Source organism: Aythya fuligula, chromosome 19 (genome assembly GCF_009819795.1).
Source record: "Aythya fuligula isolate bAytFul2 chromosome 19, bAytFul2.pri, whole genome shotgun sequence".
NCBI lineage: Eukaryota > Metazoa > Chordata > Aves > Anseriformes > Anatidae > Aythya > Aythya fuligula.
The window spans coordinates 10,793,302-10,818,389 of NC_045577.1; the positions used below are offsets into that span (position 1 = coordinate 10,793,302).

General features: G+C 46.0%; 1 protein-coding gene across 4 annotated transcripts in view; it reads left to right on the forward strand.

The window, feature by feature from the left end:
* Positions 1 to 25,088, forward strand: part of ZNF618 (zinc finger protein 618) — a 171,347-nt gene that overhangs the window by 105,919 nt on the left and 40,340 nt on the right. The gene's annotated exons all lie outside the window — the stretch shown is intronic.

Here is a 25,088-nt window from a genome sequence, read left to right on the forward strand (position 1 = left end):
GGGGGACCGGGGCCTGACGTGTGCGAGCACCGCGGGCGCGCAGGGTGCCCGGGGCGCTCGGCTGGGCGCGTTCCCCCGGCGGCACGGCCGGGACCGGCTGCTTACGGCTCGCGGCCGGTGCCCGGTGCGGGGAGCGGGGATGGCGGACATTCCAGCAGCGGGGCCGGGAGGCCCACGGCCCCTGGGGGCCCTTCCCTGCAGGCTGCGGAGCGGCGGCTCGGCCGGCAGAGGGCGGCCGGCGCCGCGGAGATGGCGGCCTTGGGGCGGTGGCGGTGGGCGGAGTGGCGGGGGCCGCCTCCCGGCTCGGCGCCCCCCGGCCCGCCGGGAGCGGAGTGGAGGAGCCCGGGCAGGTCCGGGCGGCGCTGAGGGGCTGGGGGGTGCCGAGGGGCCGGCCGGAGCCCCGCCGCCCTCCCCGTCACGCACCCCTTCGGGGCGGCCCCGGGTGCTGCTGAGCTCTCCAGGTTGATCGAGTCATGTAGGATTTTTGAACCCCAAACCCGCGATGTGGTTCCGTGCCCCCTGGGGAAAGACACTGATGGAGTGGAGGGGGTCAGCGCAGGGCCCTCCGCTAGGAGCGGGGCTGGTTCTGCCCGGGGACGGGGCAGCAGGGACCTGGTGGCACTGGGAGGACAGAGCCAGGCGTGGAGGATGAGAGGCAGCAGGCGTAAGCTGGAAGAGAGGCTGCATGTGAGGAAAAGTTTTCCGCCATGCTGTGGAGAAGGTTGTCCAGAGAGGTTGTACCTTCTCCATCTTTGGAGGCTTTCAAGACAAGTCTGAATAAAGCACTGAATAACCAGGTCTGAGCTCAGATCAGACCCTGCTTTGAGCAGGATGTTGGCCTGGAGACCTCCTGAGATCTCTAGAGACCTGTGTTTTTTCCTGTTAGGTAAGAACCATGAGTTTCACTGAAAAGGTAAGTTACCAGTCTTACCAGTCATAGAGGATGGCTTGGAAGTGCCAAAATAACCCTGGCTGGGTTAAAAAAAAAAAAAAAAAAAAAAAAAAAAAAAAAGAGAGAAGTTGGATAAATAGTGAAGAATAAAAATAATTAAAAAGTACAGCTACGCAATGTTTTTTAAACTGCTGTTTCATCAGTCCCATTCTGTGATAGGTGAAGAGTTGGAAATGAGCATGAGGGAGTCCCGGCGTTCTGCCTGCAGGAGCAGGGCTGACCATTCCGTGCATGGGCGAAGGTCCTCAGCCCCTGGCTGAAATGGCTGGGTAGTGCCCCACCATCGCAAAGCGTGTACCTCCTCATGCCCACAGGACAGGAGATGGGCTCTGCAGACAGGCCCTTTCAGGCCCCCTGTGACATAGGGTCTGCAGGACCAGGCAGAGAATAGACGCTCCTTTCCAGACTCGCGTTGTCTCTTGTTCCATAGCTGCCATGCTGCTTGTTGGTGTTTCACTTATCCTGAGTCTTTCCAGGCTCATCTCTTGCCCCCTTGCTTGGCATGTTTTTGTCTTTTTTTTGTAAGTCAGCTTTCCCCTTCTTACCTGTCAAAGGAATGTTTTTGGCTGAGATAGAGGGAGGAATGGACAATAAGAGGGGAAAAGTGTGAGGGTTTGTGCCCCTGCTGTGTGGGCAAACCCTGCATTGTTGGAGCTGTAGAAGGATTTATGTGGACAATAACAGCCTCTTGTGGTTGGTGGCTGCATCTCAGAGGCTGGAGAGAATGGAAAGTCACAGGCAGAAAAAATCACTGGGAGAAGACAGTGACAAGAAGCTGCTCTTTATACCAGGTTTCATAGGAGCTGCCTTGGTAGTGGTGGAGGTGCATCAGCGAGCAGTAAGAATGGCAGGGACTGCTTCTGTCTTTATGCAGGGCTATACGAGTCTGCCTCTGTGCCATCCCCAATGCACGAGTTACTGAACCCTCTTTAACCTACCATGCTCAATGCTCTCCCAAAATAGTCTCACCTAGCTGAAGAGCTGGAGGCGAGACCAAGCCACCAGAGCAGGGAGTTGGTGGATGCAGAGAGGGAGGCCACCGCAGGCATCCAGCGCGGTGGAAGATCAGCTGTGCATGTCACCTGTCTTGCAGCTTGAATGTGAAACTGCTCAGCCAGTGCTGCTGTTCTAACTGCAGATGATTGTAATTTCCTGATGAAGTCATCTTCCTCTTCCCCTCCTTGCCGTTGCAATGAAATAATTCAGCTGTCTTCTTTCTTCCCCGTGCCCTCTCCTCTGGAGCTGGATTAAATCCCTAGCCTTCCCTGGTTGCCTATGCATGGCTCTTCTCCTCTTTTTGCTCAATGGCCCTCTTGTTTTCTTGTCGTTCTGTTTGCTCATCATATATTTTAGGAATTTTATTTATCTTTCCTTTCCTGCTATTTTTATTTTGCCTGCTCTCCAGTGCTATTCCTCTGTGACCCGATTTGGCTGTTTATACCCCTTCTGTTACAGACGTCTGTATTGTCCAAATCTTCCTTTGCTATTTCTACCATGTTGGGAACCTCTCGACTCTTGGGCTCTGCAGACATGGTTTGCTGCCTTACAAAATGTCTCAGTACTTAATGGATACAACAAGATCTTGTTTTCTCTCATGTGTTTCTCCGTGGGTCCCTGTGGCATAGATTGCATCCATCCAAAACTGGTGTTGATGAGGGTCTTCTTTGCCCAGCACTGGGTCCTGCACGTTTCTAAAAACTTTTTTCTCCACAGTGACTTCCTGACAGCAGCTGTTACTCACAGCCACAGTGGGCACCTGGAGGGGTTTGGTGAAGCTCCTCCTGTCCGTGGGTAGTGGGGAGATATCTCAGCTGAGCCTCTGCGGAGTGCAGCGAGGGCACTGTGGCTGGGTCCCAGGCTTCCTGGAGCTGCGGTTAGCGGCGTCGTGTCATGTGGACTTACCCCAGAGCAGTGACCTCTTGGGAGGTGACATCCTCATCGTGCCAGGTCATGCATGAGTTGTGCCTGGCCTGCTCTGGGCACAAGGGGGTGAAGCTGTGAAGTAACATGCCTGTGCCTTCAGGGCTGAAAGACTGATGTAGGAAGGGGCTGCTTCGGGCAGGGCTGGCCCAGCCTTCCATGGGGAGAAGGGAGCCGTGGGGTGAGCTGGGGTGCAGCTGAGGCCAGTTGTTAGTTTGCTGCCTGCTTGAAGAGGAGACATTGGTGTTTAGACTTTCCAGCTGGGAGGGCACTTTGAAGGCTGCCTTGAGGAAAAACTGTTGGCTATTTGCAGCCTTGGCATGTTAGTCTATAGATTGTGTCTCAGGGACTCACTTTTCTGTTGTGGATCCGTTCTCAAAGTGACATAGATCTGTGGTGCTGAGGAGAGGACAGTGCCCTTGGGGACACAGCTGCATGACTTTGTGAGCAACTTTTTAGCCTTGGCTCACGATCCAAGACCAGAATTCCCACATGTAGAGTGAAGAAAACAATGCAACCCACAGTGCTAATGTGTTAATAAAAAGGATTGTCAAGCTGTTACCAACTTTGACTGACAGGGAGGAAGGGAGGAGAGGTTTTGAAAAAAATAAAAATAAAAAAAAAATTGATACTTTTTCCTAGGCAGGGATGACCAATTTGACATCTAGGTCACTGACTTCCTATAGAAGGGTCTAGCAGTCTTTCCTGAGATGCTTTTATCTCTCTCTTGTTTGCTCCTGACTTTTCAAAGTCCTCGGGAAGAAGGTGATTGTACTACATCTGCACCATCATTTTCCATGGAAATTCCATTCATGTTTCAGGGGGTTACAAACTTTGTAAAAACAATCTCCCTCCTGCTGCTCACATACCACGGGAAATTCTTGGCAACCTGAGAGATAGCTAAATAAAGCCACTGGCAAGCAAGGGTCTGAAAACCCTGCCCCAGCAGGGACAGTGTGCCAGGGACACAGCTGCGGGCAGCGTCACCTCAGATGTGAAGGCGTCTGTGCACTGTGCTGGGTGTGTTCGGTGTGCACATCTCAGGCTGGAGACAACAGTTGTAAGAGCTGGGCTGTCACCAGGGTTGGATGAGCAGTCCTACCCGAGCCAGTGCCTAAACTGGATTAGGAGGAAAAACCAGGATGGGCTCCGTGCTACCAGCTCCTTCTGGGCTCATCCGCAGTGGAAGGGAGGGAGGTAGAGAAGTCTGAGCGTCCCCCAACAGGGCCCTGTCTCCAGTTAGCATAGCTGTGTTCTGTAACTCTGCTACATACCATGGATTTTAATAGTCAGGCAGTTGGATTTTGGTATTACTATTCTGTAGGAAAGAAGAACTTGCATGTAAGAACATGTGCAATGCAACCAGAATTGGCTTGCAGAGCTCAGAGTTAGACTGTCAGTTTTATGGTTGCTCATGAAACCTTAATTCATCCTGGGACTGGGTAAGCATTTAAGCTCTTGTCTACATGCTTACTACTGCTTTTTCTAATGGTGTCTCTGCTGCTTTGGACCAGCATATGACAGAATTAAAAGGTTGCTCCAGCAACTGTTAATATCACACTTGCCCGATTACAGCTTACCAATGGCCTTTTAATATCTGTTTTCAAAATACCATATGTTAATCAATGCAGCCAGTAGTCCTACTAGTCCCTGGTATGTCTAAGCCTTTTGCCTGGGCGAGCCTTGGATCGCCCACAGAGGAGTTTGCTGTTCTGCAGGCAGGCAGGGAACAGCAGAGCAAAAGCAAGCGACTTGCTGGAGGCAACCAGTGGGCAAGTGGCAAAGGAGGAGAGCGCAAGTCTCCGGGCTCACAGCCCAGTCTCTGTCTGCCAGGCACAGCCTCATGCTGTTGGATTGCATTTCTGTGCCTTGTGAGAGAAAGCAGAACAGCAAGCATGTAGAGCAGAGCAGGGGGAGAATTACTAAAGGATGAAGGTTTCTTAAAGTGTAGCTGGAATATTAGCTTTGTATATGGCTGTTTGTCTATCTGAGACTTCAGAAGTGTTCCTCTTCTCGAGGGAGAAGTCCTGAGTGTGGTGGAGCAGTGCTAATATCATAGGGAATAGTATTCCTGGAAGTTTTTAAAGAAATGCTGTTGGAAGTCAGAAGAATCAGGAAGAAGTGATTTCAGGAGCATTTCATCTCCAGCGTGTCAATCAGTTTGGCTGAGTCCAGAGGAGTTCAGTGATAGCGTGGTTTTCTTTGTTCTCCTGCCGTGGTAAGAACTTTTTTGAGGACCATGACGTCCAAGATGTATTAGTTTAAAAGCAGGTATTGCTCACAGCCAGTACAAGCCATGAAAGTGAAGTCTGCTCTGCTAGGCTGTTAGCATGCCACCAGCCAGTTATTCTGTGATTTGCTGGAAAATAACATGAAAAAGAAGTTCCCTTCAAACAAATAGTTCACCTGCTTGCATTCCTAGCAGTGTTGCAGTTTGTTACTGTGACAAATCTGTGGCATTTGCTGGAGGTTTGAAGACCTCTAATGGTTGTTTTCTGGCAGATCCTGTTCTTTCTGCCTCCATCTCATGCTTTTGTTTACATGCAATTCTGTTTAAGAGGCTAAGCTGTGTTTTGTGCTGTTTTTTAAAAGCAGATCCTTGTGCTCACACTGCCAGCAGGTTACTCCTGTGCAGCTCGTCAAAGAACTCCACCGTATGCCTGAGAGCCCAGTGTGCAATTCCTGTCTGTAAACCCAGGCCATTGTTTGCCTGGCAGCTCCTTCACTTGTGCCTTAAATTCTAGCAGAAATAGGAAGCAACTTTCCTAGTCCCTTTGTGCTAACTGTGGCCAGCCCCATAGTTTGAAAAATCATGAGCTGGATGAAGGAATTCCACCAGTATTCCCACAGAATTCCAAGATTGATCCCAAATAACACAACTTGTTTTTCCTTTATGCCTGTTGACCTTCCTGTTGTCTTGGAGCTCATTTTTCCTGTTTGCAAAGGACTTTTGAAAGAATCTCACAGGTGATGATATTTACCAAATATTTCAGACAGAAATTCTCAGCCTAGAGCAATTTTAAACGTATTATGAATTGCTTTCCCTGTTGAAGTGTGTTGCTTTATTGCATTGGGGGTACAAAATTTGTGTAATTGAAGTCTTACACAGATGCTGGTGTCCTACAGAGAGAAAAACCAAGATCTGTCTTCCACGAAGACAGCACAGCTGGCAATACGGAGAGTTCTTGTGTTTTTCTGTATAGTCCAGGCTTTAGCATATCTGCAACTCAAAACTGGCCATTAAGAAGAGATTGAGAAATGGATGGGCTGCGCTCTCCTCTCTTCTCGAGTGACGAGTGACAGACTGGGGTAGAGATCAGAACCATACTGCTTGTTATAAATGCTGAGAAGCATTTCAGCTCAAAGGCTGCCAGTTCTAGCAGTGCAATCGAGGGAAAGAAAAGCCAGTCAACACATTTTCCATGTACATTGAGTGGCACACCAAGGAAGGTGGTGAAGTGCAGTATCTGCTGTGGTGTTGCAGTGTTAAAGATAACTGCTGTTAAGGTTGGGTATCTTTGTAATACAGAGGTACCAAAGAGGGACAAAGGGCCTTCAGAAGGGATCATTGTCCCAGCTGTGCACGTGATGAAGCAGGCAGGATAACCCTGTCCTCCTCAGGTGTTTGTGTTTCTGGCTGGTGCCGTCACTATCCCTGGTTCAGAGCTTGACTCCAAGCTTGGGCTTCGCCGTAGCCTAGAGGGAGGCATGTGCCTATGGTACAGCAGGGCCAGCTGCCTGCTCACGTGTCACATGCTGAAGCTCCTGCCTTGTGGCACAGTTTAACAGGTACCATGCGATATGTGAGTCATTTCTCTTTGCTTGGTCTTCACTCCCACTTCCTCAGGTGCTCAAGATGTAGTGATACACCTTAGATGTAGCACAATACGTGTTAGTTTGTGGTCATATCCCAGCTCCTGGTAGCAGGCTGTAATTCTTACCAGGTTTGCAATGGGTCAGGACGTGAGCCGTTTGAAAATGGGGTTTAACCTGTGAGGCTTGTTCTCTCCTTCCCCTTCATGGTAGTATCACACTTGCTGTCTGTGCACTGGATTGTACCGAGGTGCTGGGCTAAGAGCGTAGGACGCAAGGTGCTGTGGGGGACGCCAGCTTTCATCCCTGTCTGAGGGTGCTGTAGGCTGCAAACAGAATTATGATTTTCTGTCCAGTTTAAGTGCATTCAAACTCTACACTTGTGTACATGACAGTGTCCATGAGGAGCGTTACTTAGAACGAAAAAAAATGAATTTTCCAGAATTGAATGCATAGTATATATTTCACAATCCCGTAAATAAAGAAAAAAAATAATGATTGGCCTGATCTTTAAAAAACATATCTCCCTTTGGGCTCTGACTAAGCATGAGAAAGTTCAGACTAAAAGGAATTTATTCGAAAAAGCAGTGAAAGGTTAGAAACAAGGATTTGGGCTGGAATATGTCTTGCAGACCTTAACTATGGAGGCATAGTGCCACTGCCTCGCATGTGCAAAAACAATTTGAGGGTTGTGAATTTACACCATTAAATTAATATATTAAAAATGAAGGTTTTCTTGCCCACACCTTATATGTGCAGGATATAGTGATTTTAATGTTCTGACTAGAGCTGAAAGGATATGTAAATGGTTTGCTAGTGTTAATCTAAGGTTAAGGAAGAATATTTGGCATCTACATTTCTTCATTAATTTTAAATATTCAAATTTGCAACCTTAATGTTCCCATAAAGTAAATTTTAGCTTTTGATTTCCTTAAACTTTTTTGAGGTAACAGAGCAAAAAATGGGAAGTTCCACTGTTGTGCTTGGTAAAACTTACTAATGCCTTACACAATTAAAAGCCTAAAGTAAAAGATTTGTGTGCATGTGCACACCCACGTACACATGCCAAAGTGAACAGTTAGTCATTTACAACTTTGATTAATTTTTCCAATGTTCTTATTTAATAATACTCCTGCTCCTTGGGGAAAGCTATAAAAATGGATTTTATTTTTTAATGCTTTTGCATTTTAAATAGGTAAAGTCTCTTTACATTCCCATTTGCCTAACAAGTAGATGAATATGTTCATCTTCAAATTTAAATGACCAATGGGCTGAGACCAAGAATGATAAATTTCTGTGCAGGAGGAGGACATTAAGAAAATAATAAGGAACTTTGTCTACAGTGGGAAGGAAATTGTGACTTGTAAGCCTGGCATGTGTTCCCTCAGTGGTGCAGTTGTTGCCTTTCACGAGAGTGTGTTTCTTCCCAGCTCATGGGCTGGGGTCACTCCTGCTCCCCCCAGAGCTGGTGTTTGTTGTGAGGCACAGTGCTGTCCATGGCACCGTAACACAGGTTACTGTTGTCTTGCTCCCATAATCTCTTTCTCTAAGTACCTTGTATGCCAGGAATGGCACAGGGAGGGGATCAGGACTAATGCTTTCTGCTTTGGAGCCTTCACATCGCTGCACCGACATCTTTGTAGAGGCTGGGTGAAGTAGGTATAGCTCCTGGCCCTGCCTTTTAGTAGGGTAAATTTGATCTCACTCTTTTGACATCACTCTGCAATGCTACGGGTTCTTTCAGATGGTCTCATTTTGGGTATCCTGTTGGGTGTCTTTCCTTACAAGCATGTCAGGTGTGCTCTGGAGCATGGCACACAGGAGGATGTGATGCTTCTGCAAGTGGTGCAGTTCCATAGCTCTAGAAAGGAACAGCTGCTTTCTGTGTAACTTTAGTCTAAGGTTTTAGAAAAGAAGGTTTCAAATTTTCTGTTAATCTCCAAACATGATCTTATACAGAAAATTGCTAATACACCCGTAAAAAATAAATTTCTTCTGCTTTCCTGGATACTGAAAAAATAGACAATGTTTACAGAAATCTGGCTGTTAAAACCTTGCAAGAAATCTCCTACACAGTTCCTAGGCAGTGAAATTGATGGAAAAAATATATTTATTTTAATGAAAAAGGGTTAGAAAATTAGTAATTCCAAACTGTTCCATTCATCCATCAATCTGTCTTGAAAATGCCAGGAGAACTTTTCTGAAGATAGGATTACATCCCTCCCATGTTCATTAGGAAGCAATACCCTTTCCAGCTTTCAACACAGATTGAAATTTAGCAGTGGAAAATGTATACATTAATTATTCCAAGTTCTTCTTTCAGCTTGCACCTTTATCTGCTGAGCTGCATGTTGGCATTTCAACAATGTTTTATCTGAATAACGCAGAAAAAAATATATTTTAAGTATTTTTACAATTTATTAAAACACTGTCCCAAACATTTTTAAGCCAAGACAACAATCCAACAGTGCAGTGGTCTGCACTGTTGACTAATCCAGCTTACCTCACCACAGTTCTCAGTATTTTCACTTTAAAACCAGGAAAGGCAGAACAATACAATGGTTACCTTCTTAAAATTTCCTCCTTTCAACCTGACATGAAGGTTAGAGGCCTGGATTACAGCAGACAATTGTAGAGAGTTTATTATCCCATTTTATTTTAGTTTGATCTTGGTCCTTATGAAGGTTTAGGAAGCCAGAATTTGTTCTTTAGTACTGTGCAGTCATTAAACTATCACTTTTCCTTTCCACTTTGGAAACTGTGCATGAATCCTATGAATCCCCATCTGGAAATCACAGTAAGAACAAAATTTCTGGTCAAGGACAAATGTGTACGAAAAAGTCAAGGTGAGATTTGTTTTCCTTTATGCAACTCTTGGTGCTGCGTCATGTAATCTAAACAGTTGTGAGGCAGATGAGTAGAGTATGTTCCCAGTCAGACCTTAAACTCCTTTTGATTTCAGGGGAATTGAAAATAAAATGGCCCATATCATATCTTGTGCAAAATTCCATAATGTGATCTGAACTGAGTTTTTCACTTGTGGAGATTCAGCATCCCTTTTAATGTAAAAAAATAATAAATCTTACTGCATCACAAGTTAGGTATGTACAAGTACACCTGTTTTTTAATTATGCAAAATTGATGCTGTTCAAAATTCTGCTAGGAGAACATTAACACTCTGTTTTCGACATTCTTTATCTTGCACTGCGTTACAATTCTCTTTTAAATAAAGATTCTTTTTTAAATAAAAAGAATCCAGCACTCCCCTGAAGTGACACCAGAATGAAAAAGCATGAAACCAGATCTGCTGGCATTAATTATATTGTCTGGTGTGTCATGGAATCCGAACATTCTGTTCATAGTGCTGATTTTGGGCATAATTGCAAAATGCCATAATATTTTCACTTTAAATTGGTGGTATTTGCTATCTGTTTTGATTCAAATTTAATGTACTTTTAAGCGTGGAAGAGGGAAACTCATTGATGTGTAGCAGCCTGAGGACTCCTGGGAAGTCTTTTCTGTTCCACCATCCAGTGAGCAGTACCCAAACACTTTCCTCCCCCAAAGGTTAAAAAAAAAAAAAAAAAAAGCCAACCAACAACCACCTGTATGTGATCATGAGACTATGATGAACGGGGGGCTGTCTTTCAGAAACAGATATGGGATATTCTCCACTGTATGGAATCCCCTGCTGGTCTGGCATCACACTCCCTGACCTGGAAGGATTACATCCAGCTCCAGAGGGTCTTGAAATTGAAATCTCCACCGTGTAGATACATTTGGCTGACATGTTGTTTGGATAAAGCATCACAGAATTTGTGGACCTCAGTGGCCGCCTGCTTGAAAGCAGCTTGTAAAACACTGTGAGGTGAAGCCAGCCCCGTAGCTGCTGAGTGTGTCTGCAGCAGCTGCTTGTAGGAGTCGGGACTGGGCTCTGAAATGCTGCACTGAGAACCTGAGCACACACTGGTGGCTCTGTGCCCTCTCACTTGTCGTTGAGCCCTTCACCAGCCCACAGCTCACAGCCTGCACCATCTGTTGGTTATTTCGTGGGGTTTCACCTGGCTGTGTCAGGGTTTGTGATTACCTTTTCTTGGCTTGTTAGTTAGGACACCCTTTGAGAAGCGCACAAAGCACCATGCTAGGATGGGCCAGCGCATGTCTAAATGTCTTTTATGTTTCTGACAAAGGCCAAGTGTTTGTGGGAAAAAAGGAAATGATCATGAAATGAGTGATCTTGGAATAGTTTGCCCACAGGGAAAGTTTTTTTCCTAACCCCCACTTAGGAGCTGGCTTGTGCATTTGTGTGAGGGTTTCTGTCCTTTCCAAATTTCTGGATGTTATTATTATTTAATCCTTACTAATATAACTTGGGATACTTTAATCCCCTTATGGGGTTGCTGCTGACTTTGGGCTTGTTCCTGATCCCTTTCCAAGGAATTTTGCCATTAGACACCTTTGAGTTGAGCTCTGATGTAGATTGCCATGGATTTTACTGGCAACTCTCTACTTGGCTGTAAAATGCAGGTGTAAAGCTCATAACTTCAGTGCTGCAGCACAATTTGAATGAGGAGTAGATGGAGGTCTGCTGGCAGGAAGCTGTGTGTCTGCAGGCATGCATTTTACCTCTCCCCGCTGCCAGTCCAGCATCTAGAAGGAAGCTCCTGAAGATGCTGGGGGCTAGGTCAGAGGAATTGCTTTGAATCGGTGTGGGGAATATTCTGCGAGCTTAGGAAGCCATAAATGTGTTCCTTTCCTTCCAGGTGCCCCTCAGGCTGCTAAAAGGCAGAAGAAGCCTCTCTCCAGAGCTGTCTTTGTGGTTCTCTGGGTGGAAGTCACATAAGCAAGCGGGGCTGCCAGATGTTTCTGCTCCCTGCTGTGTTGTAAGAACACAGTAGCTGCGCTCTGGGTCTTTTTCTGGGGAGGCACCTCAGGTAGCCTTTGCTGGACACAGCTCAGAAAGCTGTTTTCTGGTGACAGGCATGTGGCACATATCTCAAAACGCCATTCTTTCCTGTGTCTTTGCATCAGGTAGTTCAATTGCAGTGGCTTTGGCTCTCAATGAAGATTGCTGCAGTTGTTCATGGTTCCCTTCTGTGGGGCAGACATCCTGGGAAAGATTGTGAGAAACATCTCAAATAATTTTCTTCAGACAGGATCTTCTGGGAAGCTATTATATTCGCAGTTGCAATGGCGGGTGTCCTGTCAATCAGGAGTGCATTTTAGTAAACAAATCCTAACCTTTTATTCCCTATTACCCAACACCTGATCACCTCCCCTGTTTCCTCATTGGCCGAGTACTACAGGTTCACAAGCTACTCGACACTACTCTATACCATATATGTACAATTTTTCTTTTTTTTTTCAACCCTTTAATTTCTCCTTTCTTATGTTTTGAGAACTCATGATCTTTGTTTTACTGTTCTCATGCTGCTCATCCTGTTTTTCTCAAGCTTCTACCTTATTTTGGAACAGTGAGGCCTTCTACTGTCCACTTATCTACTTAGCATTTCTCATTATGACTGCACAACTGACTTGGAATACAGTGAAGGAATTCTCTACTGCAAAAACACAACTTTGTTTCTCACAATTCACCCCTCTTCTTTTCTTACTCCTGTTGTTGTTTTTGCACCTCTTCACATACTGCACTCTTGAGTTTTTCCAACATTAAGGTGCAATGCTCTTCTTTGGATGTCACAGGTGATGACAGATATAGAATACCATTGTTATTACAATACCAACAAATAGTTGTTTGAACTAATTCTATTCAGGTAACCACGAAATTAGTTTCTCCCAAATGTTTCTAAATCCCTAGGAAGTGTCATCATGAGCTACTCTATGTAGGATCTTGTTGTGTTTTTTTCCCCAAATATTTTTAAGATCAGTCAAATTCATCCCATTTGATCTACATATATACAGCAACTAGTATTAATTACAGTGCACGCTCCTCCTTATAAGGTTATTAATACATCTAATATTATTTGATTCTAGAGCACTATTTTTGCAAACTTATCAAACTTATTTTCTTGTTGTTCGATATATTTACAATAGCTTTTTCTAATTCACTCACCCTTAACCAAGGTAAAAACCACCTTGCAAAACTGTAAAAAGCTAGAGAATTTTACTAAAGGATTATCTGGAGTCCACTTAATTCTGTGTGTGGTCTCAAGGGAGCTTTGGCTTTGTGGGTCTTCAATAATCATTACATTTGGAATTATTGCCTCCAGGGTGCAAGCTCCCTTCCATCCTAGGGGCAACACCTTCCTGGATTTATTGCCACATAGCCAGTACCACTCCTTGACATTCAGGAAAGGCCATCTGGTTACAGGAATCTCATGTTGTATCTGGTGTGCATTATGTATATTATCATTCCCGTGACTACCATATTCAGTATGGTCTGGATTATTCCCTATTTCATGGATATTTACACACCCAGGGTCAGTAATTTTGCCCCGTGAGTTTTCTATCAATGTTGTTTAAAAGGTACCTTTGATAACACAGTATGTTGTAGCCAGGATTATATGTAGCGAACTCAACCTCAAAATCTGTTCCATCCCGGCACTGTGTATGATCTGTCACTTTTAAAAATCTAGAGAATCCAGACACAGTTGCTGCTGGAAATAGCAATGGGGGACAAGGTCTCTTCAGTCTTTCTAGTCATCTGGGTGCAAATCCAACAATTATTTTGAGATAGAACTCAAGAGATGTTCTGGATCAATTGGAAATGCTGATTTTTCCCTCCATTTTATCACTAATCCATTGAGAATAGGTATTACTAAAATAAAATACATCATTTCTATGTATATATACACACCCCTCTAATAATTAAGAAATAATAATTAAGATAAACAATAAAAATCATAAACTAATAAGGGTTCTTCTGGTGGGGATGGAATACCCTCCTTTCTTTTTCTTCCACTTCCAGAGAGTGTTCACTGGAAACACTCCAATTCTGCGTAATTCAATCCTTTTTACTCATTAAGAATTCTTCTAAGGAGAAGTTAAAGGTTTACAATAGATAGTTTTAGCAGTTTAAACCTTAAAAGTCTTTGTTAATGCAGTCTCTCTGGTATCAGGGTTAACTAATGCTTTTACCCAGGTATGAGTCCACCCTTTCTCAGCCGTTCTTACTGTCGTCTCAGTAGTCAGGAGCACTTGGAACAGTCCATCCCACTCAGGCTTTAGTTTAAGTTCTCTCCATGTTCACATCAGATCCCAGTCTCCTTCTCGGAATGGATGGATCAGGGCTTCCAAGGGTGGGGTTTGAGCTAACAGTGCTGAGAGATGACAGAGGACGACAGCCTTATTATATAGTTCTTAAGAAAAGCATCTTTTGTCTCAAATTGAGGTAATTCATTCATTTTGTCCATGTACAGCAGTCCAAATAATATTTCATATGGTGAAACTCCCACATCTTTTCTTGGTGCAGTTTGAATTTGGAGAAGTGCCAAAGGTAAGCACTTCATTTGGGGAGTTTTCAGAACTTAGTCAATTGCTGCTTATCGTCTGATCCTCTCCACCCTTCCAGAAAAGGAAGGATGCAAAGGAGTGTGAAATTTCCACTTAATTCCTAGAGTCCACATTAGCCCTTGCAATATTTCTGGCATAAAATGATGTCTTTGATTAGAGTCAATATTTTCAACAATTCCATACCTGCGAGTTACTTGTTCTAGAATTACTTCAGTTACTATGTTTGCAGTAGCAGATACTGAAGGGAAAGCTTCCACCCAGCCTGACAAATGATCTACCAAGATTAATAAGTATTTAAATCTACCTACTCTAAGGAGTTCTGTAAAATCTACCTGTACATTTTGGAAACGTTGAATTCCTGGTTCTCACCCCCTTTGGAGTGACTGCAGATAATTTTACTATTTACCTTTTGACATACTACACAACTCCTGCGTACTTGGTCAGCTAGAGTACATATATTCCTACACATAAATATTTCCATAGCACAGTGTCACATGTTGCTTGAATTCCCCAATGACCCTCTTGATGTAAAACAGTTAATATTTACCTCATTAGCACTTTCTTCAGCATTTCTCTCCCATCAGAGAGTATCTGTTTTCCTCTGGACTTCGTGACTCCTAATTCCTTAAAAAACTCTTCCTCAAAACATTTTAGTTCTTTTTGGCTTTGGGTAGGTGTAGCTCAACAATTCCCTGAATCCTCTCTGGATTTATTCTTCATTCCCCCTCAGACACTAGATGCCCTAAATGTTTGACTTCTTTTTCTATGAATTTTAATTTATTTTCCAATACTTTCAAGCCCTGTTTTCCCAGAAATTCAAATAGCTTGTTAGTGGCTTCCTTCACAGCTGTTTCCTCCTGTCCTAACAATAAGAGATCATCCACATATTGTAACAGTAACACACTCTTTGGAGGTTGGAATTACTCCAAAATTTGTTCTAGAACTTGCCCAAATAAATTGGTGGCCCTGTAAACCCCTGAGGTAAAATTGTCCATCTGTATTGCTGCTTCTGCCCCATTTCAGGGTCTTTCCACTCAAAGGCAAATACATCTTTGCCCTCAGGGTCTGAGAGTACCCCATTAATAATACTGTTATTCCAGTCTAACAATTTATTTGAATGCCCAGTTTCATTATCAAATCCTTTCCCAACAAGTTAGTCCCTGCTTCAGGTATGTACAGGAATTGCCCAGTGATCATTCTATCCCCAGTCTCAGCTTGGTGTCCCCAGAAAGTGGCACTGTTATCCCAGTCCCTTCTACCCCCATCATATTTAGGGTTTCATTAGTTAACTTAAGTCTTAACACTTTACAGGCCAGTAATGACCTAGCTGCCTCAGTGTATTGGGTTCACATGGCAAGGTTCTGGTAGCAGAGGGGGCTGCAGAGGTAGCCCCTGTGAGAAGAATCCAGCAGCTGCCCCATGGCCAGTTTCAGCTGGCTCCAAAGGGGCCCACCGCTGCCCAGAGCCAAGGGCAGGTGGTGTTTGTTTGATGCTGTTTGGCATACAGGTGGTGTTTTCATCTACAGGTGGTGTTTTCGTCTACGGGTGGTGTTTTCGTCTATCCCTACGGTGGCAGGGAGGGGTACTGAGAGGACACGAAAAGCCCACCTGATAAACACGTGGCTCAGGGGCTGGTGCCAGCACAGAAGTCTTGGATTTTTTGACCATGGGGCGCTTTACTCGGCACCCGGCCTGATGGCCGCAGACGGGTCCCTATCTTTTAGGGGGAAACGGATCCTGGGCCAGGAGCTGGCGGGGCTCATTGAGAGGGCTTTAAACTAGGTAAGAAGGGGTATGGGGCTGAAACAAGGCTTGTTGGAGCTGTGCCAGGGGGAACAATGGCAAGGCCAGGGGATAAGGCAGTGGCCCAGCTGAAGTGCATCTACACCAATGCACGCAGCATGGGTAACAAACAGGAGAAGCTGGAAGCCATCATGCAGCAGGCAGGCTACGACTTGGTTGCCATCATGGAAACATGGTGGGACCACTCTCATGACTGGAGTGCTGCAATGACTGGCTATAAGCTCTTCAAAAGGGACAGGCAGCACAGAAGGGGTGGTGGTGTGGCTCTCTATATTAGAGAATCTTTCAATGTTGTGGAACTCGAGGCTGGGAATGACAAGGTTGAGTCCTTTTGGGTTAGGATTGGCGGGAAGGCCAACAAGGCTAGCGTCCTGGTCAGGGTCTGTTGTAGGCCGCCAAACCAGGATGAGGACACGGATGAGGAGTTTTACAGACAGCTGACAGAAGTTGCGAAATCGTCAGCGCTTGTTCTCATGGGGGACTTCAACTTCCCTGACATATCCTGGAAGCACAACACAGCCCAGAGAAAGCAGTCTAGGAGGTTTCTGGAGAGCGTGGAAGATAGCTTCCTGACGCAGCTGGTTAGTGAACCTACCAGGGGTGGTGCCCCGCTAGACCTTCTCTTCACAAACAGAGAAGGACTGGTGGAGGATATGATCGTTGGGAGCTGTCTTGGGCAGAGTGACCATGAAATGGTGGAGTTCTCTATTCTTGGCAAGGCCAGGAAGGGGACCAGTAAAACCGCTGTACTGGACTTCCGGAGGGCTGACTTTGTGCTGCTGAGGACACTGGTTGGTAGAGTCCCTTGGGAGGCGGTTCTGAAGGGCAGAGGAGTCCAGGAAGGCTGGGCGCTCTTCAAGAGGGAAATCTTAATGGCGTAGGAGCGGTCTGTCCCCACGTGCCCAAAGACAAGCCAACGTGGAAGAAGACCAGCCTGGCTCAACGGAGAGTTGCAGCTTGAGCTTAGGAGAAAAAAGAGGGTTTATAATCTTTGGAAAAAAGGGTGGGCCACTGAGGAGGACTACAAGGAGGTAATGAGGCTGTGCAGGGACAAAATTAGAAAGGCCAAAGCTCATCTGGAGCTCAATCTGGCTACTGCCGTTAAAGACAACAAAAAATCTTTTTACAAATACATCAACACAAAACGGAGGACTAAGGAGAATCTCCATCCTTTACTGGATGCGGAGGGAAACCTTGTTACAAAAGATGAGGAAAAGGCGGAGGTGCTTAATGCCGCCTTTGCCTCAGTCTTTAGCGGCAATACCGGTTGTTCTCTGGATACTCAGTACCCTGAGCTGGCAGAAGGGGATGGGGAGCAGAATGTGGCCCTCACTATCCATGAAGAAATGGTTGGCGACCTTGTACGGCACTTGGATGTGCGCAAGTCGATGGGGCCGGATGGGATCCACCCAAGGGTACTGAGAGAACTGGCAGAGGAGCTGGCCAAGCCACTAGCCATGATTTATCAGCAGTCCTGGCTATTGGGGGAGGTCCCAGTTGACTGGCGGCTAGCAAACGTGATGCCCATCTACAAGAAGGGCCGGAGGGCAGACCCCGGGGAACTATAGGCCTGTCAGTTTGACCTTAGTGCCAGGGAAGCTCATGGAGCAGATTATCTTGAGAGTCATCATGCGGCACTTGCAGGGCAAGCAGGCGATCGGGCCCAGTCAGCATGGGTTTATGAAAGGCAGGTCCTGCTTGACGAACCTGATCTCCTTCTATGACAAAGTGATGCGCTTGGTGGATGAGGGAAAGGCTGTGGATGTGGTCTACCTTGACTTCAGCAAGGCTTTTGACATCATTTCCCATAGCATTCTCCTCAGGAAACTGGCTGCTCTTGGCTTGGACTGGCGCACGCTTCGTTGGGATAGAAACTGGCTGGATAGCCGGGCCTAAAGAGTGATGGTAAATGGAGTCAAATCCAGTTGGAGGCCGGTTACTAGTGGTGTTCCCCAGGGCTTGGTGCGTGGGCCGGTCCTCTTTAATATCTTCATTGATTATCTGGATGAGGGCATTGAGTGCACCCTCAGTAAGTTTGCAGATGACACCAAGTTAGGTGCGTGTGTTGATCTGCTCGAGGGTAGGAAGGTTCTGCAGGAGGATCTGGATAGGCTGCACCGATGGGCTGAGGTCAACTGCATGAAGTTCAACAAGGCCAAGTGCCAGGTCCTGCACCTGGGGTGCAATAACCCCAAGCAGAGCTACAGGCAGGGAGAAGAATGGTTGGAAAGCTGCCTGGCGGAGAAGGACCTACGAGTATTGGTTGATAGTCGGCTGAATATGAGCCAGCAGTGTGCTCAGGTGGCCAAGAAGGCCAACAGCATCCTGGCTTGCATAAGAAGCAGTGTGACCAGCAGGGCTAGGGAAGTGATCATCCCCCTGTACTCAGCTCTGGTGAGGCCACACCTCGAGTACTGTGTTCAGTTTTGGGCCCCTCGCTACAAGAAGGACATCGAGGTGCTTGAGCGGGTGCAGAGAAGGGCGACGAAGCTGGTGAGGGGCCTGGAGAACAAGTCCTACAAGGAGCGGCTGAGGGAGCTGGGCTTGTTCAGCCTGGAGAAAAGGAGGCTCAGGGGAGACCTTATTGCTCTCTATAGGTACCTCAAGGGAGGCTGTAGCGAGGTGGGGGTTGGCCTGTTCTCCCACGTGCCTGGTGACAGGACGAGGGGGAATGGGCTTAAGTTGAGCCAGGGGAGTTTTAGGTTAGATGTTAGGAAGAACTTCTTTACTGAAAGGGTTGTGAGGCATTGGAACAGGCTGCCCAGGGAAGTGGTGGAGTCACCATCCCTGGAAGTCTTCAAAAGACGTTTAGATGTAGAGCTTAGGGATATGGTTTAGTGGGGACTGTTCGCGTTAGGTCAGAGGTTGGACTCGATGATCTTGAGGTCTCTTCCAACCTAGAAATTCTATGATTCTGTGAACCTAGAAATTCTGTGATTCTGTGGTTCAGCTGGCTCCAAAGGGGCCCACCGCTGCCCAGAGCCAAGCCATGAGTAATACAGTTTAATTCTCTATGAGAGCACACCCAAGAAAAGGAAAAAACAACTGCTGCACAACCGCAGCTGGGAGAGTGAGAAACCTCCCTGTAGACACCAAGGTCAGTGCAGAGGAGGGGGAGTCCAGTGCAGAGGTGCTCCAGGTGCCGGAGCCAAAGCCCCCCCGCGGCCCACAAGGAGGCGCCTGGTGGGGAAGGCAGCCCCGCAGCCCGTGGTTTAGCACAGCGGAGCAGATCTCCACACTGCAGCCCATTTAGGAACAGCCCAGGAAGGTTGGCACCCCACCAGAAGGACCCCACACCAGAGCAGCTCCCAAAGAGCCCGTTTTTCGCTGCCCGTGGAGAAACCCACACAGGACAGCCCAGGAAGGTCGGCACCCCACAACGGAGCAGAGGGCAGAGAGACCGTGAAGGAGCAGGAGAAACGAAGCACTACGGACTGCCTGCAGACCCTACTCCTGCCCTCCCTGCACCACTCAGGGCAGGGAAGAGCTGGAAGAGAGTGTATGGGGGAAGGTGCCCCCATCTTGTTTCTTTGTTTCTCACCGCTCCGGCCCGTCAGCAATAGGTAATAAATTTTATTAATCTTCCTATGCCAAGTCTGTTTTGCCTGCAACAATAATTGTAGAGTGATCCCCAATGAGGTACACTTTTTCATTTATCAGGGAACTAGCTTTCTGAGAAGCTCTGTCTCCCCTATTCTAAATTTATAACAGCAATCTCTCCTCCTTCTTCCACTCCGGATACTCCTATTTGAAGTGGCCGGCCTGGCCACACTTAAAACATCTTCTCAAAGTCTGTACCTGCTAGGATTTAGGCTGCAACATAGGTAGCTTTCCTTGTCTGCCATTCCTTCATCTCTCTTCCTCTCCTTTCCATCCTGGGCCCGACTCCTTCCGAAAGTCCCTCTATCTCCCCCTCTGCCTCACTACCCGGTACTCTGTGAATACCATTTATTTCACTCTCTGCTTTTCCTTCTCATCTCCCCTCCTGGCATACACCTTCGTACTACCTGCACTGTTCACTTCATGCTCCCACTTTCTGGAGCTTTTTCTGTATATCTGGCCAGGTTTTAATCACAAAATGAACTTTAAAGAGCCCTTGAGCTACTGGGTCCTCAGGATTCATCCCCGAGTACTTTCTAATTCTGACCCCAAGTCTCTCATATGATTTCTATGTTGTGGATTGTTATTATTGCTGTTAGATAAGCAGATATTTCTGCTCTATCGGAATTACTCTTGGTCTGTGGGGGGGGGGTGTTAGTTCTTTACCATTCTTGCATAGCTACCTGCCAAATCATTCCCCTCCTAAACATTCTGCTCCAGTGAATAACATACTCAAGAATGACATTTCACCCCCCAGGAATACAAATTAGGCCTTAGAAATGGATTTGACTGTTCTGCTAGGGCCTCAGTTAATGATTTCCATTTTCTTCTTAAAACTCCCAACCTGTCTGCTGGTAAAGGGGGAGTGGCACTGGCCCTGCGTTGGCCCTGCACAGCCCTAAGGCCCCATCGGGACCCCCCGGCCTCCACTCCTGCCGCTCTACACTCCCCAGCGCGAGTTCTCCAGGGACAGCATCAACTGCAGTCCCTGTCTCCCCTCCTGGAGCACCTGCCACTGCCTCTGTTGCAGTATTAGAATTATAGGGAGCATAACTCGATTCCTCCTCCGAAAACAGAACATATTTCAGAACATATTGTTTACATATAAATTTCAAGCCTGAATTTTCATCAAACCCCTATTTTGGCCAAAATACTGAAGTTCCTTTTATTATATTTTTAGGCCAGACAATTACACAATATCAAACCATTTTTTTTTAATTATATATATTTTAAAATGTTTTTCCCTAATTTTTGGGTTGTTTTTACAAATCCTTATCATTCTCTCCAAAGGGCTATCTTTAGGCACAATCCCAGTGTCTCCAACCCCACCCTGCTGACTCTTGGAACCCTTAATCCCCAGCTCTTCCTGACGTGCTGCTGTGGACTTCACCACCCACAGGGTACCACACACCTTCAGCTAGGATTAGGACAGAGGTGGGGTGTACTGCTGAGCACTTCACCTCACTGTGCTCAGGGTACCATACACCTAAGGGCCCAAACTCCCCAGGACTCTCTTTCACTCCTCTCCTCTGTCTTCCGCTTCATCCCTCTCCAGCTGGAGGGACTTTGTTCGTCCCCTCGCAGGATCACCGAGCCTCGCAGATTGGGACTTCACATTCACTCCGCACTAAAAGTGTGTCTTATTCACACTCACGCTCATTCACACCAGAGTTTCCCCCAACCCAACCCGAGGCAAGATACGGTAAAGTTTCTCTTACCTTGGTCCTTGCATGGCTTCCTGGTCCAGGTTATCAGCAGTAATCCCAGTGCCTGTTTCCGATCCGAGCTGGACTCTATGTAGGATGTGTCTGTCTATGTTTGTGCTGGCCTCCCTTCTCCCCAGAGCTTCGCAGAGCCTGTCTTCAAATTAACAGTCTCGGTCCTTTGCCGGCTGTACCGAGACAACCCACCACCCCTGATGGGACCGCTGAAATCAGTGGGGTTCACCTTCCTCTCTGTGGTGTCAAGAAATCTTCGGCAGGCAACAAGATCCTGGATGAGCCCCAAATTGTGAGAAACATCTCAAATAATTTTCTTCAGACAGGATCTTCTGGGAAGCTATTTTATTTGCAATTGCAATGGTGGGCGTCCTGTCAATCAGGAGTGCATTTTAGTAAACAAATCCGAACCTTTTATTCCCTATTACCCAACACCTGATCACCTCCCCTGTTTCCTCATTGTCTGAGTACTACAGGTTCACAAGCTACTCAACACTTCTCTATACCATATATGTACAATTTTTCTTTTTTTCAACCCTTTAATTTCTCCTTTCTTATGTTTTGAGAACTCGTGATCTTTGTTTTACTGTTCTCATGCTGCTCATCCTGTTTTTCTCAAGCTTCTACCTTATTTTGGAGCAGTGAGGCCTTCTACTGTCCACTTTGTGCATCTTTGTCTTCCTGCCAGCATTTCTCCTTATTATGACTACACAACTGACTTGGAATACAGTAAAGTAATTCTCTACTGCAAAAACACAACTTTGTTTCTCACAAGATGGTGCTTTTGTCAGGTACTCTGACCAGCCACTCGCCATCTCCATCCCACTGTGTTTATCACGAGCAGGACGTTTCAGGAGTCCAGCATCTGCCAGCAGAGACTGGAGAAAAAAAGAAATATCACAGCCTCAGACAGAGAGAGGGTAAATAAACCTATTGCAGCAGGCTTAGCTGTGAGAAATCCAGCCACCCTTCCCTGTCAATGATGGACTTTATGAACTGCTTGGGAAACCTTGTTTCCTGAGGTGAGCCAGGGATGTGGAATTCTGGAGATCGGTGCTTCCTTGGCTGTTCTCAGACCTCCTGGTACCACAAAGTCAAGGAGCAGGACACATAATGCACTGTCCAGACTGTCCTCTTCTCCTTTCTGATTTTGCAGCTTTTTTGTTGACATGAGCTTGGAACACTGCTGGGTTTTAGGGGTAATTCAGTAGGCTCTTGCAATTTACTAATTTATATTCAGTAGTTTCGCTCTTCTGCATTTGGAGTCTGTTCCTAATAAACAGCTAGCTCTGCAGTGCTTGGTAAGAGTGGAATCACTTTGGTTTCAAGAGTATCTACAACGTGTCTGGCTGCTGTGAGAGCTCCTGTATCATGTAGCTTTTGTGGCTTCTTCAATTTAAAATGTGACTGTGAGTTCTGTGACAGGCAAAACTTGTTGTTTCCCTTGAGAAGTCCCTAAGTAGCTCCTGCAACATGTTGTATGGAGACCCTGTTATTCTGGATGCTCAATGGGATGTGATCTCATCCTTGCAGGGATGTCATCTGGATGATATATGTAGTTGTTTCCAATCTGGGTTTCTGTGATGCTGTGCAGAGCTCTGTCAGCCCAGTGGAAACTTGAATTTGTGTGCAATTTGTGTGGTCTGAGATTCCTGCACTTATGAGAGCGGGTTAATTATCTGTATTTTTAGCTTGAGATACAGAAGTCCTGACCTTTCAGCAAGTTTGATTGCTATTGTTCCCTTCTTGGGTTTCTAGAGCAAAATCCAGAGGCTCTGGGCCAAGTGCCCTGAGCAATGAATCCTGGTTCTTCCGCCTGCCACTGTTGGGCACACGTTCTCTGCCCTCCCTGTTTCCTGCCAAAATGAGATGTGTATTTTCTTCTCTGCTGGATATCTGAACCAAAACAACTAAAAATCTCAATATATTCAATGCTACATTTGGGAAGAAAGATGACCTGACTGATCCTCCCTACGACGGGGTATTTCAGTATTTCAGGAGCTACAAGTCATCGCTGAACACAGGCCACGCGACAACTTGGCTGGAGCCAGCAGGCAGCAGCCCCTGGAGACAGGCAGAGAAGAGCAGCACATTCCCTGTCCTGTATGGGAGGTTCACTTGCAAGCAAAATGGTCAAAAATGCCTTCAGGTCCCACAGAATTGGTTTTTTTTTTGGTACTTGAAAAATGATGGCCTGTTTGCCATCTCAGTATGCCAGTGCTTCATATCTGAGGAACTGCGTTGTAACATGGCTGTTGCTTTGCCTTTTTTCCAAGAGCTGCTGCGGCTGGGAAGAGCACTGGAAGTGCCTGACAGATGTCAACAGACAGCTCTATTGGGTACGAAGTCTGGCGCTTTGGTGCAGCCCTGCAAGAGTGACCGCTGCTCAGAGAGGGGAAAGCTTAGCTACACATTGGCACTCTACTGATACTTTCTGAATTCTCTGTAAACCTCCTTATGTCTGAGACTTGGCACTGTTTGCTGGGTGTGATCTCCTTCAAAGCGGAGAGGAAGAGATTAGTACCAATACCAGCTGGAACAAATTCTTCTCATAATGATTTTTTTCCATATAATCTCTGGAGGTTGTTCCTCCTTAGGGAAAACAGTCTCCTAACAAAACAAGCAAACCCCTTTTCTCCTGGACTGCACCATTATACTTGGTGCGTGTTTCCATGTTCCCCACACTGCCTAGGGAAGGCAGTGGTCATACCCAGCACATGGTCACCCCTTCAAGTCCCAGCCATTATCAGCACCATCCTCGCAGTCCTTCCCAAGTTACAGAAACTATAACTACCCGTGCCCGCGTGAGTGTGAGATGATATCCTAGTCCCGTGGTGTGCCTCGCTTTCAGTTTTATTCTAGCAAGTGTCCTTATTTACTGAGCACTTTGCTTCCAAACTAAGGCTGTGTTAGTTTTCTTCTTCCAAATGGAGATATTGAAAGTGCTTGGCATTTGTTACTCCTTTGAAGAATTAGTCCTCAGTTCATCGACTACAAGGCTCATTATACTTCAGAAAAGAGGTTGGTTTCTTGTCTTTGGGATGCGTGGTGAGACTGATTACTGATGACTCGTTGCGAATTTTATTTGCTGATAATTGACTGATTTTTTTTTTCGCAGCAGATACACAGATACACTCACTAGGAATCATTAGATTCCCTTTGTTGTCGAACGGGGTCCCAGGTAGATTGAGACCCTCTGCACCATTGTACAACTACAGAAGGAGATTGCGTAAGATTATTTATGAACCGCTGTTAGATATGCATATCTTTGCAGTGACCCACCAGTGCTTTTATTATTTGAATGTTCTCATGTTTTGCTTCTCCTCCTACTCTTCCTTAAGCAGTGCACTCTGAAGCAGAGGATCTTTTTCATCTTGGTTTATGTGCCTGGGCTCTGTCTCACTTACTCAGCCTGAACTCTTTAAAATCTCTTATGTCTAGCTTAGTATTGCTGTGCTCTAATTAAGATACAATATTTTTGGCAGTAGATGTAAAGTTACAATGCCCAGCTATTTAACACCTATTATACTGAACGTTTTTCTCTTACACATCACAGTATCTCCTAGTTTTATTTTGCTAAGCAGAATAAAGGGGTGGAAAGTAATGCTTCATTTAGTGTTGAAACCTTAAGGGCTGATGGACTGCAGTGATGAACCCGAGTGATCAGACAGTACCATTGCATCTCAGCTTTAAATATTCATTTGTTGTAAATAAAAATATGGACAAGTAAAACAAAAGATTACTTAATGTGCACACTGGTGCATTTGAATGCAGCATGGAGGAGGTGAAAACAAACAATGCCTTAACTTTGC